This window comes from Symsagittifera roscoffensis, chromosome 1 (genome assembly GCF_963678635.1).
Source record: "Symsagittifera roscoffensis chromosome 1, txSymRosc1.1, whole genome shotgun sequence".
In the NCBI taxonomy this organism is placed as follows: domain Eukaryota; kingdom Metazoa; phylum Xenacoelomorpha; order Acoela; family Convolutidae; genus Symsagittifera; species Symsagittifera roscoffensis.
The window spans coordinates 7,813,770-7,832,949 of NC_087062.1; the positions used below are offsets into that span (position 1 = coordinate 7,813,770).

The 19,180-nt window shown below is 33.5% G+C and overlaps 1 long non-coding RNA gene across 1 annotated transcript; it reads left to right on the forward strand.

Moving 5' to 3' along the window:
• The first annotated feature begins 2,943 nt into the window (after positions 1–2,943).
• LOC134854102 (uncharacterized) lies at positions 2,944–4,501 on the forward strand. Its single transcript, XR_010164395.1, has 2 exons — positions 2,944–3,261; positions 3,747–4,501. It is a non-coding gene; the product is annotated as an uncharacterized LOC134854102 (long non-coding RNA).
• The last annotated feature ends 14,679 nt before the right edge of the window (positions 4,502–19,180 follow it).

Consider the following 19,180-nt stretch of genomic DNA (forward strand, 5'->3'; position numbering starts at 1 on the left):
TTCATTTGGTTCGTTAATTTTTGTTAACTAGTCAAGTTCTGACTAATCTTTTTGAAACGTGTGTCAAAGTAGCGGGAAGCTAGTTGAAAAAGGTATGACGCAATTGCAGTGCCTGACAAATGCAGCGATAGAAACGTCAGCTGCTTTTCAGTTTTTGTTGTTGTTGTTTTTGTTGTTTTTTGTAGACACTCTACTGTGCTGACGGGGGTGAACCCCACAACTCCTCAAATAATCAATGGCTGCAGTTCAGTCAAACTCAATCTAGATTTTATCAACCATAGCTCAGAATCTTAATCGTAGACAAGATGACTGATGAGCTTCTTGTTAACAACTATTTTACATGTTTAACATCGGAAAACAACAATTATAACAAACTCATGTTACTATCCCGCATCCAGTTTCAAGCGTTAATAATCGATTATATTACAATTTTAGTACCAGTCTTACTGAAATTGAGAAACAATCGATTTTAACCAATAAATAATCGATTATAATCTCTCTTTTTAAAATCAAATTATAATTAATTATAATCCATTATAATCGATTATAATCAATTATTTATTTGTCTGTTTTTCGATACAATTATAATCGATTATACTTGATTATAATCCATCATTTTTATTCAAATTTCTATTTCATTAGTTTTGCAAAAAAATCCGTTATAATAGATTATAATTGATTATAATCCCTTTTGTTTGTCCATTTTTTTCTTCGAAGTGGCATCTAAATTGCTTATATTTTATGCTTTTTGAGGATGTTGGTTCCTATGAAAAATGAGAAAAATCTTCTTCAAAAATTTCCAATTAATTCAAATTTATAAATTTTTTTTATTTCTTCCCCATTAGAGTTGTTTTGTGATGCATATTTTAAGCTTTTTAAACACCAAAACATCAGCTTTTAAACACCAAAGCTTTTTAAACACCAAAACATCATTTGATTTTGTTTCATGATTGATTCGAAACAATTTATTTTTCATCTACCGCGGGAACCTTTCCACTCATATGAAAGGATCTCTATGAAACTTTTGTTTCGTGGTAAAATTTTGTGTTCAAATGAACCAAAGTGTTCAAAAGATCTCTTTTTTAGAGATTTTCTTATTGACACAAAAATAATAACCCATAAGATATAATTCGAGTAAAGGAAAAGTTCGGCAAAATAAGAGATTATAATTGATTATAATCAATTATAATTGATTATAATTGATTTTAAGGGTTTTTAGTAAGAACTATAATCAATTATAATCGATTATAAGAGATCATAATCTCTTGGTAAATATCACGATTATAATCAATTATAAATCCCTTGAAGACTTAATTTTGGTAATTATAATCGATTATAATTGTCAAAAATTCATCATTATAATCCGTTATAATAGATTACTTACGCCTAAACTTGGATGCAAGATGGCAAACAGATAAAACACTGCAGCCGAAATTTCATCAATTTGGCTGTTTTTTCTTCCCCTCCCCCCAACTGCCAATTTTTATAAATGAAAGATTTTTTACATTGTCCCACTGTAATGAAAATTGGCAGATGGCATATTTTGATCTTCATACTAAAACCTTGAAAAAATCACTTGTTAGACCAAAAAAGTGATATAACGACACACTAACTTTTTGAAGCAATTAAATTGACGGCATGCATGTTCATTTGCATAAAATTATGATATCATACGATGCATGCAATGGGTGGGGGACAACAAATTAACAGGATGCAAATTTACATGGCAACCCCCTTAGTCTTATCAGAAACGTATCACTCAATATATTATTTTAGAGTGAGGCTACAATTATGAGTGTTGTAGTTTTCGAGAAAAAAAGTTAAACCAAATCCTTTTTAAAAAGTATTTCCAAAGATTTACGCGAAAAGCTGCTTCTACCACTTTTCTCATGCCAATTGACGCAAAATTTTTTTTCAATGATTTTTTTTTCAATTTGCGCTCAATGATCGAATCGTCCATATGTCTATTCGGGGGCGTTCAGAGTCTCGAAGTACATAAAACAAACAAAATTTAATAGATTTTCCAGATTGTAGGAAAATATATGTTTCTGGAACAATTTAGCTTCAGATAAAAATGAACAAAAATAGGGAGACATACTCGGTAATTACTGTCGCAATACTAATAATTGCTTACTGGTAAGACCCCTGGACAATTTTTAGGACAGTATTTTGTTTGTGTTGATTGATGCCAGAATCAATTGCAGATCTTTTCTTGCTTTTTTGCCGGTGACTTAATCTTAAAGAGTTTTGTTTTTCTTCAGTGCTTGTAAATACATAGTTTTAAAAATATGTGTTTTTGCGTTCTTTTTATTTTTTGGCTCTCATGTGCTTTGCCACTTGTACTCCGTCTAATCAATTAATATTTTAATTACTTTAATATTTTAATTTAATTAATATTTTAATTGCCACTTGTACTCCGTCTAATCAATTAATATTTTAATTACAAAAGAACAGAGCATGAATGAAAATAGAATACATCCCACAATGAAGCAGTAGAGAGAAGAGCTAAAAAGTGGTAAAACACGGCAAGAAAAACTAGTTTCAATTGACTGAATTACAGTAGAATCACAAAAAACTGAAGCAATTTGAACGGTTATTTTGTAATTAGGAATTCATCTGATGATTTGTGTTTAATCTGATGGTATCATCAAGGGGGGGGCAAAATAATTTTGACCCTCTTTTCAAATTTTGCCTGCGGTTGAGTTTTTTTGGATAAAGACGGTCTTCATATAATTTTCAAAATTAAAATGGTCGACCAAAGTGAAGGTCACCAAAAGTTTTCGATTTGTATATTTTAAAAATCATCCTTCGAAAAATCGATTATGGTTTATCTATCAGAGGTCTTTGTGAAGTATACATTTTTGATTGTACATAAGTAAATGGCTTTGAATAACGCAGATAGTGATCATTTTCTGAGGTATTATAATCTGTATAAAAAGCGAATAAGCAAACCACAATTGCAGTGCTTTGTTTCATAGTGATTACAATCAGAACAAGTCATAATCACACGTTTGGTAAAAACTAGAGAAAACACTTTTATATTCAGTTCATTAACGATGCGTCTTGTTGAAAAGTTAGCCTTAGAAAAGTCTCATGATCTATGGATTCAGACATCCGTCAGTATTAATTTTCGGTTGCTCCTCGAATTTCTCTTTTCGAAGGCTGTCCAAATTGATGACCATTTGGTGGAAGTTGTCGAGGCAGAAAGAACGTCAAAGGAAAAGTGCATCAAATTTCTCCAAATCATAAAAGAGTTCACAGGTTTGCAAACAAATTTCACAAAAAATAGAACTCATTTTTCACCGGAATCTTTCAAAAAAAAATGTAACTCAAAACAAAAGTCAAGGAACAACAAACGACGCTATTTTAGTCTAGACAGCCGAAAGGAAATCATTTCTTTTGTTTCGGATCTTTTTTTCCAACCTTTAAAGTCCTTGATAATAACTTCGTCCGCCTTTGTGTTCAGATTTCCTCTACCCTTTGAGTTAAATTCTTTGGTATGGTCATTAAGTTTACTCAAAGCCATTTGCAATGTGAATACCATATTTTATTTGCAATTTCAATGCAGTCAAAAGAATACTTACGTTTTTGCAAGAAGAACTCCGATCGGTCAAAAACATTAAAAGAAACTCTTCAATTGAGGGCATATGAATTTTTTTCGGGCAAAAAAAAACAAATATTCCCAACAGCATGCTTAGAGTCATTTTTACAAACCATGTAAAAGTTATGGCTTTTGGCGTTTTAAGGTCGTGATTTGTTGGGACGGCTCATGAAGGAAATGGCCATTCAATTAGGCGAAACGAGTCCATTAATAGTCAAAGTTGAATCTCTTATTTTGGAAACACAAACAGCGCTGAGAAATAAAGACAACTTTATTTCCCATGCAAAACGACTTAACGTCAAAATTTTCGACCCTGTGATTGGGTTCGATTCACATTTCAGTTTTCTAGCACAGGAAAGGAACTTTGAAAGCATATATTTGATGAAATCTGAAACCAATGAAGTTCATGAAGTTACTGAAGGTCATGAAGAGCATCAAAAACAAAAAATGGCGCTTATCGAAAAAGTTAAACTTACCGAAAGTGAAAAATCTTTTATTTTGACTACTTTAAAAACCAGAATGGAGCTCACTGAAATTTTAAAATTTTCTGATTTGGTCAAAGATTACTGGGAAAAATTAGCTGTTGAAATGGATATTGGCGACTTAGTTTACTCAATAAAAAGCTCTAACCAGTCGAACTACGATCGTTCTATGGAGTGCTTAAACAAGTCTTTTCAGCGAAATTTCTCAAAGTTTGACCGAGAGTACTTGATGAAGTCAATCGCACGAGCAGACAACAAATTGCTGCAACAAGACGATCTTTTAGAAATATTCGGCTTTGGAAATTTCAAAAACAAATCGCGCAATGTATATATGTATCTGAATTTGATAAAACCTTAGTTTTGGAAGTTGTAGTATTTATTTTCGTAACGATTATCAATCATAAAAAAGAATCTTTGAGTTGTTTCTTCCTTCGAGTAGACAAATCAATAAATTCAGTAAAATTCTTAAATTATTAAGAGAAAAAGACCGTGTCCTATCATAGCGTTCATGAAGTTTGGATTAATCAATTGAATCTTGGAGCATCTAAATTAACTAAATTTACTCAAAATATTCATTTGAGCTTTTTTACAAATAATTTATATCTCCTTTTAATTAAGATAAATTCTGCTCATAATTTTCAATGAAATATACTTGAATTTGGATTCCCAATTTTAAGTAAAATGAAATCATTTTTTTGCTGATAATTTTCTTTTTAAGCTTAAATAATATACTCTAAGCAACTATTTTTTAAAACAAAACAACATTAAAAACTGAAGCGACTTACTGCTTTGATTTGTGAAGTGTGAAAAATTTAATATTTAGAGAAACTTATAAAATCCTTTCTAAATTTGATTCCTAAATTCAGAGGAATTTAAATTGAAGAAGTCAACAATTTATCGGTCGATTTTCCACGAACGCAAAACATCATCGCGATGATTTAGGGAAAATACCTAGAAACTGAGGTGAAAAAAGCATGAGGAGTTTGAAACCATTTTACACAAAGTCGTCGCACAGATTCGAGTAGAATAAAACAAAATTTTTATTACAGGATATCAAGAAAACTTTCCAACTGCTTTGTTATGCCTGCGAGAGCAAGTGTTTTATAATCGGGAACGAGACATCTTTCCTGTAAACAATTTTTTATACAAGAATTCGAAATTGACTTATAATTGAACCAAGGCGCTTACTTATTCCTTAACGCTTTGCCTGGAGGTTAAAGCGGTTACTTTTCCAGCCTAAAATTTGGGGTTCGATTCCCGGCAGTACCTTGTTTTTTCAGTATACATTTTTTTCGGGTAAATTTTTTTTGTCTTTTAGTTGTCAGATCACTGATTTTTTGTGTGCTGTAAGCAAGTGGCATGGCATTTGCAAGTGTTTTTCATTTCAGGTGGAAATTAAAACTTCGTAAAAACATTTTTTAAAGTAATTTCTTTTCTGCTGCTGGTGTTTCCTCTGCGTAATTTTGGTTTATTGCAAAATTCATTTTCAAATGTGTACAAAATTGCCTGGAAGTTTTATGTGATAAAACAAGTATCATGAAAATGTATTGGATTTTTTTTATTTTATTTTGTTGAGACGCTTTGGAATTTTTTTTCACTTTTGCAAAGTTGTCTTCTTATCGAAACCTATCCAATGATTTTCAAAAAAAGTTCTCTTGCTGACTTTAATGTCCGCTAGACTCTTTTTCTTTTACACTACTGTCTACAGCCTTTGAAAAAGTCTGCGAGGAATTTTTGCCAGACATTTTTTTCTCGTTTTCTCAAAAATTACTAGCCTAAAACCTGGGTGCAATGGATACAACTGTGTGGGCAGCTCCCCTGCATATGCAACTACACCAAAGTTTTGATTTTTCTCAATAACTAAATTTCCTACTCCGAGATTTTAGTTTAAGTCTAAAGAACGGGTTGCGGGAAGCTTCACTGCATAAGCAGTTCAACCTAACCTTTAAACGAAAAATATGGCTCTCGGAATTGTGAATTTTTGGATTTTTGAAACTTTTAGTTGTTTGCAGGCACTCACTTATGGCACTTGGAAATATCATAGCCCTCAGAAAGGTCAATTTTTTTTGCTGAAACTATTTGACTTTTGTCGAAAATTATCCTCCAAAATCTGAGTTTTCGCGTTCAATCGAAGTAACTTGTTGTAATAATCTCTTATGCTTGAGCGGCAATGCGCAAAAATTTTTACTCAAAAAGCGTTAATTCACGCCTTTAAGATATTAATAATCTCTTTTGCAGCCTCATATCATTAAAAAAAATTCGCGCGCTTTAACTAGACCAATAACACCGTGAAAAACCCCGTAACACCGTGAAAAACAAATACAGGTCATCTTTTTTTAATTTGAGCATATATACTCTGTCAATTTTGTTAAAATTTGGAACAATAAGTTAGCTCAGTAGGAAATAAGGATATCCTGTTAAAGTGAAAGTAGCACAGAGTACTCCGACCATAGTCTAAAAAAATATGAAAAAATGGTTGTTTTTTCAAGTTAGTGTCGTTATGATCTACGTGTTGGGATAAAAGTTGATCTGAAAAAAACTGCTACTTAGGAACATTCGACAGTCATAGTAAAAAAACAAGTTGGACAAAAATGACTAAGACCATGAATAATATATAAAAACAATTTCTGATTTCCAAATGGCGCTACAAAAAATTTCAAAAAGAAGTTTACTAGAGTAAAATTAAGTTTTTATGACGTAAACTAAGCAAAAATAAGCTATTGTAAGCAGTGGCATGCGCAGAAACTTTTTCTAGATGGGGGAGGTTTTTCGAAACATTTGGAAATTTTGTCGACCTTTCTTTAGGTCGACCATTTTGATTTTCCGAGCGCTCCGAAAAAACTATGAGGACCCTAATTTAAAAAAAAATTTCTGCACTGCAAGATTTCAAAACACAGGCTAAAAAGACGTTTTGACCAAAAAATTGCGTTTTTCGATGCGCGCTCCCCCACAAAATTAGATATATTGGCGGCAAGGGGCCTGTAGAAAAATTTTCAGGTTGGTCAGCCAAAAATGACGTTAAGTCAAACCAGAAGGGGACCCTTTGGAAACAATTTGGCAACCAGAATGAGGGGAGATGGTCGCCCAACCCCACCTCCCCTTTAGCTCGATACTGATTGTAAGCCTGCTCGCTCGCTTTATTTGCTCGAATTTTGACTAAAAATCAAAAATTTTCAACCTGTTTTTCTCGATACTGGGCCAATTTTCGGAGTTTTTCTAATGTCGTTCGAATCACGACTGAAAGAGCTTTAAATTGATGTATCACTCGACCCATTCCCATAATTATTTGTGGTACCTGATTTTGCTTCGGAACAAAAAGAGCTTCTGAAAAAAAGAGACTGAATAAGTAAGAGTTTGATTTTCTAGTTTAGTGAACACTCACTTAAAATTAATTAGGAAGGAACTTTTTTGCTTAGGTTGCTTTGTGTCCACTCAAAATCAAGTTCCTGAAGTAAGTCACTATGCTTACGGTTTTTTGTGGGAAACTCTCACTACGCCAAAGTCAAGGTCACAAACCAAAAATACCTTCATCAGAAAATAATCAAAATTAAGAATCGTGAGAAGTCATGAACAAATGCCTTTTCAATCGTGATTCCGATTTCAAAAAAAAAAACAGAAAAAAAGTGCAAGAAAAAACCACTGAATTCTCTTGATAGCATTAAAGTGCTAAACTAATGAATAATTCTCATTAGTTTAGCAGTCATCTTGACAACCCGAGTTTTAGAAAGTTGAGTCGAAAAACCACTATGAGGCCAATCATATTAGTGTCCTCAAATGGTGTTATTGCTCATTGACTAAGAAATTTAATAGATGTTTTCCGTATACTTGCCAATATCTAAGCAAAGCTAAACCTAGGTTCAATCCAAACCACTTAAAAAAGCTTCAATTTTTTCAAAGATAAAATTAAGAAGAAATGTCATTACAGAAAGTATCTCTGCATTTGTCGCATAAAAAGTAAATTGTACCTTTAAGAAGATTTTATATGAACCAATATATTTTATGATTGATTGTAGTGAAAACATCGCAAAACTGACCCAATTTGCCTCATGCAATCAAGTAGTCATAAGGGCATCAGAATACCTTCGCATTTTGATCCGTAATTAGCGTCATCATAGCCCTTCTCACAGGTGAAATCGTATCCCAGTCGTTCATTAGAACAGAATTCAGAAGTCCTACAAATGCCAGGAGTCTCCAAACACACGTCAAAATCTTTTGAAGTAAAAAAGTAAAAAAACCTTGATATGGACCAGAGGCGGATCTAGGATTTTCTCGAGGGGGGGGGGGGGGATTTTGTCGACCTTTTTTTGGTCGACCGAATTGATTTTTCGTTTCGAGCTCTCCCTAAGCACTGTTTCGTCCCTGTTTTGGCCGAATTTTCAAAACTCCAAAGTCAAGGTCACAAACCAAAAATACCTTCATCAGAAAATAATCAAAATTAAGAATCGTGAGAAGTCATGAACAAATGCCTTTTCAATCGTGATTCCGATTTCAAAAAAAAAAACAGAAAAAAAGTGCAAGAAAAAACCACTGAATTCTCTTGATAGCATTAAAGTGCCAGGAGTCTCCAAACACACGTCAAAATCTTTTGAAGTAAAAAAGTAAAAAAACCTTGATATGGACCAGAGGCGGATCTAGGATTTTCTCGAGGGGGGGGGGGGGGGGGATTTTGTCGACCTTTTTTTGGTCGACCGAATTGATTTTTCGTTTCGAGCTCTCCCTAAGCACTGTTTCGTCCCTGTTTTGGCCGAATTTTCAAAACTCTTTCAGTTACAATAAAAACTACATACTGCCTAGTAAAAATCATTAACAAGGCAACTAAGCCGACCAAACATAAGCAGACACACAACAGCTCGACAATTTTTTGAAACAGAATGTTTGCCTTTTGAATAAAAAAGTTCTGGCCTGGTTCGAACACAGGACTTTTACCACATCAGGCGTAGTTTTTTCTCAGAAACCATGTACGTCGAAAAACTAAAAAGGTTTGATTTTGATGTAAGCCAAGATATCTTAAGATTTTCTGAAAATATTTAGTAAAACAAGAAAATTCCGTGCTGCGGAAACTAAGCCGACAAAAAACCATCAGACTAACGATAGCCCAAAAATTTTTTGAATAGGATTATATGTCTTCAAAAGCTTAATACATTACTTCTTAAAACAACTGTCAGTAGTTTCAGTCGACCGGTAGAACTTAAATTTGCACGTGTGCACGTGAATGGAGTCTAGTGATTCAAGTGATTTTATTAAACAAGTTGTTAACGCAAAAAAAAACGTTTACATTCCAGTTTGATAAGGCTTGCTTATCGCAAGCGTAAGCAAATTGCTTCGAAAGCGAAAAGTATGTCATTAAATTCTGGGATGTTATTGTTGAGGAAGCACCATCGCAAGCAACGCAAACAATATGAATTCAAGAGCTGAAATTGCTTTTTTATGAAGCTGATGAGCTAGACTTACTTTTTAGGCCGCGGAAAAATGACAGACAAAAGAATTGAAAGATCTACTTGGCACGGCATCAAAATTGACTATATATTAAAACGTAATTTGGCGCAATCGAAATAAGCCAGAAAAAGAACTGTTCGAGCGAACTCTTTTTTAAATACGAAAGCTCCGATTCATGCATAGTGCTCTTGTAAGCAGTTATGTTAAGGTTAATTTTGTTTTCAATTTCCTATTTGACACACAAACCCGCCGCCAGCATCCACATAAGCAGTCCGATCTGGTCACAACACAATTGGGACCCATGTGCGATACAAGTCCAGGGAGACCCTGATTCAACAGAAATAATATTCAACTTTTTGAAAATTTTGAAGCAATTTTGTGTAATTTGACGAATTGTAAAGCAACTCAGCATGTTTACTTAAGTAATGTGGAGGGGATAGGGTTGAAGAAAAGATACCGCACCAAAAAACAACTCGAAACAAAAAACAACAAGAAAGCCTTGAATGTTCCGACTGCATTTAAAAGCCAAATACACAACTTTTGATACAAATCTTGATAAAATAATCGAAAAAAATATATATTTTTTTTCTTCAATACATTCCCCCAAACGCTATGTAAAGCAAAAAGAGATTTACTAAGCGTCTCCTATGAAAAAAATTCCGTTTAGAATTCTTTGTTAAAATGTCAAAAACTGATTAAAAATTACCGCAAGTCTAAACAAGACTGCTCGTATCACGGCAAAGCCCTGAATGTTCCGACTGTTCAATAACTGACCCATTATCTGATAAAAGAAAACCTGAGGTCCTAAATTTTGATTCGTGCTTGATTTTCTAAAGACCAACTGGCTTGCCTCAATTCATTTTGGCACGATTTTGTGGTGCGGGATAATTGGCCACGCGTAAATATTGCACGTTACACATTCAGCAACAAAATTTAAATCTAGAAGTTTAGTAAGACTCGTTTTATTATCAAACGTAAGCCAGGGTAGTATAATTGTGAGTGCGACCCTTCTGAATAGGCGATGATCAACGAATCGATCACCCGTGCGAATATTTTTTTTTGAAAATTTGTCCAAAAACTTTGCCTCAATCATATGTAGTCCTTATTTTCTTTGAATATCGGAACAATAATCCACCACTTTCTTCGAAAACTGAAACAACTAGCAAAATTTAAGGAAATTGACAACTCGCAAAACTGCAAATTGGTTTAAAGCGCGGCAGTGCTACCGCTTGCTGGAGCTGCCGCCAGAAGTAGTATAATGAGCGTGAATCGGTATTTGACACCAAATCTAGATTGTAGTATAATAGATTTGTTCATTTTTCTAAGTATCGAATCGAAAAGTAGTTTTCCGAAGTTTTTTTGTTGCAAGTTGTCTCTTTGTTGCACGCAGTCAATGCTATGTATTCCAACTGAAGAGGACTGTACAATTTTCCATTTTGGACGACACTTGATCACTATTTTCAGACAAGTCTGCTCGTATCAGGGCGAAGCCCTGAATGTTTTCACTGCCTTTTAAGGTTTATGGAGCAGTAATAACATAAAAAAATTAAATGTAAAAAAATAAATTAAAATAATTTTTTTCCTAAAAATTGAGAATTTTTGTAAAAATCATCACCCCACACGCTATATAAAGTACAAAAGGATACGTTTAGCTCCTTGTATTAAATCAAATATGGCAAATAAGCTTCTTTCAATCAATTTTGAACGATTTCTAAAACGGATTAAATCTCTGCTTACGCGTTAATAACGCGAAATATATCGCGCGTTAGTTGTCCCAAATTGGCCAAAACGGTAATCTTTAAACATCATAACATTACAAAAAACGATCGCAGGTAGAATATTTTTTCAAATTTAAGCTCAGGACAACAATACCTTTTGAATGATATAAAAAATTCCGTGAAAAATGCTAGTTTAAATGTCGAAATTTGTCTGAAGAAAAAAAAACCCACCCCGAGCACAAATATTCCGTTACTTTCGTTACGAAAGTCGAAACAACTAGAGTCAACGCTCATCCGAGATTCATTGTCTATGTTTCTTTTATGTCAAACTAAACTTTTTTCTATCAGCATATACAGGGGCGGATCTACGATTTTCTCGAGGGGGCGGGGAGTCCAAATTTCACAATTTTTTTGACCCGTATTTGAGCTCTTTTTGGAATGTTTTGACCAAAATTGCGTTTTTTCGGCGTGTGCCCTCATTTAAAATTAGTATATATTGGCGCCAAAGGCGCCCTTAGAAAAAATTTAGGGCTGGACTGTCGAAAATAGATGTCAACCTTCCCCCCCCCTAAATCCGCCCCTGATTGCCAGTATGAACAAATCATTGTAACTCATCAAACTCACCATCCAAAAAACCTTTCACTGAACTTTTTAAAAACATCCAATTTGTGGTCAATCGACTCAAAAAATTTTCTAGAGGCGCCTTAATACAAAGACCAGAGCCGAAAAACGTTTCCGTTTTGATCAAAACCTTCCAATAACTTTTGACTCTCTATCTCTAATTTCTCTTTAGCGCGAAATTTCTACTCTAAATAGGGTGAATTTGGGGTGATGTAAAATCTCGGAAAATAAAAGATCGACTAAAATTTTTGTTTTTAAAAGAAATCAACCGCCGCCTCACACCAACCCTCCTCGCATACAAACGATATCTACCTTGCCAATCCCAAAGCAATGCATTTGATAGGGACACAAGAGCGGTTTTCCCACAGGAGCTAAACAGCTCATCTGCTGGTCTTTTTCCTCGTGGATAAATCTTCTTAACTAATACAAACGATCAGACTAGTTTGAATGAAGCCAACGTCATGCAACCAGTTTTTGGTAGCATATCACACCCCTGTTGCTTCAAACCAATAATCACGAGACACAAAACTATCAGAAGGCCAGCTTCGCTAGAAGTCTCAAGAGAACCCACGGTGTCCAAAACGAACCTCAAAAGCTGATCTCTGGACAAAAAAGTCCAAAACGCTATCCGAATCTATTCATGTTAACCATAATCTATTTAAATTACTCATAAAATGGCAAAATTCCTTATTTGAGCCGAAATAACGACGAAGAATTGGATAAATGCAAATTAAGTTAACATCAGTTGAACAATAATTTGATACAATCTTTCAATTAATTAATTTTTTAAAAATAGAAAGGAATTGTAGTCAGCAAATTTTAATTGAAAATGGGTTACCTTGGCAATTTTGAAAATGTTATTTTCAATACAAGCATGAATTTTTAAACATTCTAAATACTTCAAGATAACAAAAGCATTCAAATTTTTCCGGCTTGGAATATAGTAAGAAACTGATAGTAAAAAAAATCGATTGCTGTCTAAACTTGTCTTGGTATTTTAGCTCTAAGAAATCTCGCACCAATTTTAAATTTGATTCAACAAATTTTATAATTTTCACTCCTCTGCTTCAGTTTACAGCTTCTAATACAGCAGTCAAATGTTTTCAAGACAGAAAATAATCAGTTGACAGACAGCGAAACCATGATCTTCCTTCACAGGAAATAATTTTTATCAGCAAAGCGCCAAAAAATCAGTAAATTAAATTAGTTTCTTCGAAATTAGTTTCTTCGAAATTAATAAAATAAATTAGTTTCTTCAGCGAAGCAGATGGATCCCTTTTACTGGATAAAAACCGAACTAAATCAAATCTCGCAGTTGGAATTGTTAGAATTCAGTACAAAAAAAACATGAAAACCAGTCTATTTTTTCTTGGAAGTTTTTGTCATTCAGAACTCGTACCTTGAGAATAATTTTCAACAAGCTAAAAATTGGCCACCAAATATCAAAACTTAGATAGATCTCGAAAAAAATTACAAATAAAGAAGCTGTTGTACCCACGTCCGAAGATATTCTTGGCACAAAAATGTCTACTAAATGAAATCAAAATTTCTTGAATTGTTCAAAACTGAATTGTCAGACTTTACATTTTTAAATACTGATTTGTCATTGGCAAACACAATATTCGGTCGTTCTTTTTGTCTTTAATGCCCCTCCTACTTTAAATTCGCTACTGTCGGACATAGAGAGAGCTTGTCTTTTTAGAGCATTATTTCAAAAGCAATATTCAAAGCGTGTCAGAAAAATAGTCAGTTATGAAGATTTACAATCAAAATAGTTTAAAAAGTTAGTATATATTATGCAATTTTTTAAACTATTTTGATTGTAAATCTTCATAAAAACATCAACCAAATAATGCCTTTGGTGATTGTGTTTCTAACGATCCCAAAAATAGAAGAAACTCCAACAACAATTTTTCGGGTGATCGATACTTAAGGCTGACACCCACATATTTAGTTATTCAATGTTTAAAGATTCAATCGTGGGTTCTGCTGACAATGGTTAAGTCCTTGCTAATAACTCCTGAGTTGCTATAAATAATAGATAATAACAAATATTAGTACACAAGTTTAGAAATAAACAAATTGCGACATCCACTTACAATTTGCGGAATCTTTTTTTATTTGCGGATTCCGCTTATAAATTTTGCGGATTTAACTTACATTTATGGATGCCGCTTACATTTTGCGGAATCCCCTTACAGTTGCGGAATCCAGAACAACATGGGAAATTTGCTATAAGAACGTTACAGGTATTTGTACGCGCAACCCATGGAAAGTTTGTAAGTGGATTCCGCTTACATTTTTGAACGTGTTTGATGTCTTGAAATACAGGAAAATACAGACACAAAATTGTGTGCCAATCCAGTGCAGAGTTTGGCCTCGTGATGACATAGTTTATAGGCGAAAACATAAAACATACGTGGCCAAAGCGTGGATTCGACAAAAAGTTATTCTAGAAACGTGCGCGTCGAGTTCTATAACGTTCTAGAATCATGTGCTTGTTATTACCAGATTATAACTAAATTGAACTATCTAGCGTTAAAACGTGCTAATTTCCCCCTGCTAAAGCGAATTTGCGATTATTGTTCCGACCATTTAAAAAAATGAGGAGGAACTTCGTATTCGGGTGTGTTTGATTTTTTTTTAGTTTTTTGTTTTCCATCCAAAAGCAGGTACCACAATTAATCATTGGAATGAGTCGAGCTATATATCAATTAATGCATTTTCACTCCTAATTCGATTGTAAAAAAAAACAATAAAAATTTATCAGTGTCAAGAAAAACTGTTTTCAAATTTTTGATTTTGGTCTAATTTCTAGCTAGCACGGTCAGTGCGCTGGTTTTAAATAGCACATTTAAGCTTGATATAAGCCATAAAAACTTATTTTTCATCAACTAGAGTTACTTTTTTGAGTGTGAGTGCGCTTTGGAGCGCAAAAACTTCAAAAAAAAGATTCTGTAAAAAAATTTTAAAAAAAGTTTTTTAAAATTTATTTCTTTTTCATTTTTCTAGTCTTCTTCTATAAAATTTGTTTTACAATTGTCCTATTTGACTAAGATTGTCAAATTTTGGCCTGATTTAAGTTTTTTTTGTTTAGATTTGTTCATCATACCACGCAGAAAAACGACAGTAATTTGAAGAAAAAAAAACATTATTAATTGTTTTTTTTTAAGACTTGCTTAGTAACCGGCTATTCTTGTTTCTATTCTGAATTTTGATATTTGCTTTAATCCAATTCTTGCTTTATTTAATCGGTTTTCCTTTATACAATCAATCAGGGGCGGATTGAGGGGGAGGGGGAATGGGGCACCTTGGTACTATTTTATGACATCCATTTTCGAATGGCCAATCCTAAATTCTTCCTAAATATCCTTTGGCGCTAATATATACTATATTTAAAGAGGATCGCGCGCCAAAAAAACGAAAGTTTTCCGCTAAAATTTCTTAAAAAATGACCTTCAACGGCATTTTGACCTGTTTTTTTTTAAATTTGCCTGCTGCGCTAAAATTTTGTCAAAATAAGGTCTTTTCTCTATAGTGTTCTTGAAGCGCTCGCAAAATCAATTTGCTCCACCTAAAAAAAAAGGTTGACAAAATTTGTGATGTTTTTTTGAAAGTTTATCCCCCTAACGAAACTTCCAGACCCTCCCCTGCAGTCAACTGTCAATTTTTATGCTTTTTGTTTGTACTTTCGCAGAAAGTGACAAAATTTTGTCCTCGGTGCGTGTTTGCTTCAGACAAATTTCGATTTTCAACTAGCAAGTTTTGAACCAAATTTTCTACGACATCTGCAATCTATTGACACCCTGAACTCAGAAAAAAGAATCACATTGCCAAATTATGGGTGTTCAAAATGCCAATTTGAAACACTTCACGCCCGATATGTTAAAGGTAGTTAACGAGTAAAATGTGAGTCAAAATGACTCAAAACATTATAAAGCGAGTTGAGGCAATTTTTTTCACAAAATTTAAGCTTTACTTGACTAAATATCTTACCTTACGTCGGGGGGAAGTTTTTCAAAAAAAAACATGCCAAAAATTTCAAAAGAAAAATCTTTCATTTTAAAATTGTTAGCTTTTTTTAAATCTATTTTAACAAATTTTACAATCAACTTTTTCATCGCAAACTGAAATTGGTCTTAGTGTTAGATCTCCGAGCTCCACATCAACTAATCCAGCCATATTTTATCCAAACCGAACTGTTGGAAACTAGATTAGAATAAAATTAGAGGCGGTATAAAAACGAAAAAATGGATTAAAGTTTGACAAAATTAAGTTTAAAAGCAACTTACAAAACAATCGAAATGACACGTTAATTATAAAAACAAGCGGTACTTCATAAACAAAAAAAAATGGTTCTTTCTATCATAGAGAAGACCTGATCATTCCACTTGCTGTTCAATGAAAGTTTTGCTTAGAGAATTGATTAAAAAACGATTTTTTTTTAATTCTACCATTTTTCCCTCAATGTGCATGTATCAGACAAAATGATATAATTTGAATCTAGTATCTCACTAGTAAGATCACACTTGAATTGGTTTTAGTTACTGTTTACGCTTTAATTGCGCAAAAAATATCAATAGTTGATTATCAAGGATGGTTATTTTTTAAACCCTAAAAAGTTGACAAACTACAAAACCATGTACAAGTTTCTATGGTTTGAAGTTCAGGACACCAATGACTTGCAGATTCCTCCTTAAATAACTAGATAAAAAGCACAAACACTCCATTTGTTCATCGAAATGTGCACAAAAATGACAAAAATGAGCTGTAAAACTGCAACAAAACAAAAGAATGCTCGCAATTTCTGACAACTTGTTACGGTCAAAGCAGCACTTATTTTTTGATTTGTTAAAATTATTAGAAAATTTTGCATCTTCTTATTCAAAAATTCTTGTTCTGAAACTTTATTCACACTTTATATATGCGAGCATATATATTGTTTTGTTTCGTTGCAGTTTTGTGGCTCTTTATTGTCAATTTTGTCCCGACTTCGATGAACAGCCGGAGTCTCTTAATCGAAAACGAGACAAAACTGAAAAAAGAGCTATAAGACTGGTACAAACAAAACAAGTCTGTTCGCATAAAGCGAAACTTAGAAATTTCTGACAAACCATTACAGTCAGAGCAGTATTTCTTTTTGATACGTTCAAATGATTATAAAATTTTGGAAACAAAACCTGTAAAAACCATCTTAATTTTTTTTTCAGATTTGTTTTTAAAGTATTCTCTCACACGCTATATAATTTGTATCAATTTGTTATCCAATAACAAAAAATCAAAATTTACTTCTAAGCAATTTTTATCGTGCGTTAATTGCCCCAAATTAGCCAAACTGGCAGTTTCCGAAACACCAAAAATGTACAAAAAACCGATCACAGGTGAAACAGTTTTCTCAATTTGAGCTCAGGACATCAATAATTTTCAGAAGAAAAAACCGTTTAAAACAGCCAGTTAAATATAAAAAATTATGTGAAAAGCTGAGCAAAAATAGGAAAATAAATTTTGACACAGAGGCAAAGTTGCACTTCGCATACACAAGCAAAAGTATGACCGAAAACGCTACTGGGAAAAACTGAATGAATAAAACTTCGGTCTACAAAATTCTAAAGTGACGCACGCCAGTTATGACGCATTAGCAGTACCAGTCATTAAAAAAAACGAATTTCATCAACTAACATGCCTCAATTTATAGAGCAGTCTATGAAGCAATAATAGCATGAAAAAATTAAATGTAATAAAACGAAATGAAATTTTTTTTTATTTGAAATTTTTTTTGAAAATCATCCACCCACACACCCTACTAAGTACAAAGTGATAAATTTTGCTCCTAGTAACAAATCAATTATTCCAAATAATCTTCGTTCAACCAATATTAATCGATTTCTATGACGTATTAAATCTCCGCTTACTCGTTAATAGCGCGAAATATATCGCACGTTAAATGTCCCAAAATGACGGTTTTAAAACACCCATAACTTTACAAAAAATGATCACAGGTGAAAAATCTTTCTAAATTTAAGCTCAGGGCAACAATACTTTTTGAATGAAATTTAGTAAATCTTGTCAAAAACGGATAGTTAAGAAGTCCAATTTTGTCTAAAGAAAAAAAAACATCCCGAGCAGAAACATTCCGTTACTTTCGTTACGAAAATCGGAACAATAATAGTTTGTGTTGAAATCCTTAGCATTGGCTGTACTTAATAGCTGGTTATTGATCAAAATGAACACTTTCAAAATAAGCACATTTTATCGCAACAATATTTGCCCCGCAACAACATTGGTTTGAAAAAAAAAAGATAGTTCGTACTATAACACAAGCATTGCTTGTGTAAACAACAATTATTAAAGCTATGGAATGTGATATGCGTGTGTTTAGATTATAAACAATCGTCTGCTTTACTGAGCAAGCTGTCCTAGCTTACAAATTCAGTTTGCAGGTGATTTACACAGAGGCGAAGTTGGACTTTGCATACACAAGCAAAAAAAAGACCGATGACGCTACTGAGAAAACTGAATGTGTTAAACTTCGAGTCTACACTATCTCTTAAGCCATGCACGCTAATTATGAGTCTACATTTTATTTTGCAATTAGAAGCCAATAATTTTGTATTAGCAGTCAATTTGAACAAAAAATTACCAACTAACATGCCTCAATTTATAGAGTGGACGCATTTTACCTAGTATACGAAAAGGTTCATTATCATCCGACGCTGCCCAGGTTCGAACCCTCTATTTTATTGTTGCGGGTCTCCTTCCCTGCCTCTACGCTACAGATCCAAGACCTCTGATGAAGCAGATAGACCAAATGCTAGCACTTCTATCTTTAATGTTCCGACTTTCGATGAAAGTGAGGAATATTAATCCTCGGGGTGGTTTTCTATTTAGATTATCTTTTCAAAACTCTGGTCCTTCGGAAGATCAATCTCTTGATGAGCATGGGTCTAGCCGGGTACGCACACCACTACAGTAACCTGCCAAGATTCTCTCTTAACTGCCCGTTTTATATTTTTCATGCGTGGTAATCACCAGCGAGAACACAAAAAGCAGCGCTAGAGTTCTAAAAAGTGAAATAAGTAAGAATAAGCGCCTCGAATCATTTAAAATTCGGCGACTCGGACTCAAACCTACGACGTAGAAATTTTGAGTCTCACGCACTAACCACTCAACCACAGACGCTTAGTCCATCACAAACACTTGCCGCAAATAAATCCGAGAACAGATGCTATGAAATTTCCAATGCTACAGATCGTGATTATAGCAAAACTATTCCAGATCAATTAAATGGGAATCAGAACATTCATTGTTTTACCCGGATCAAT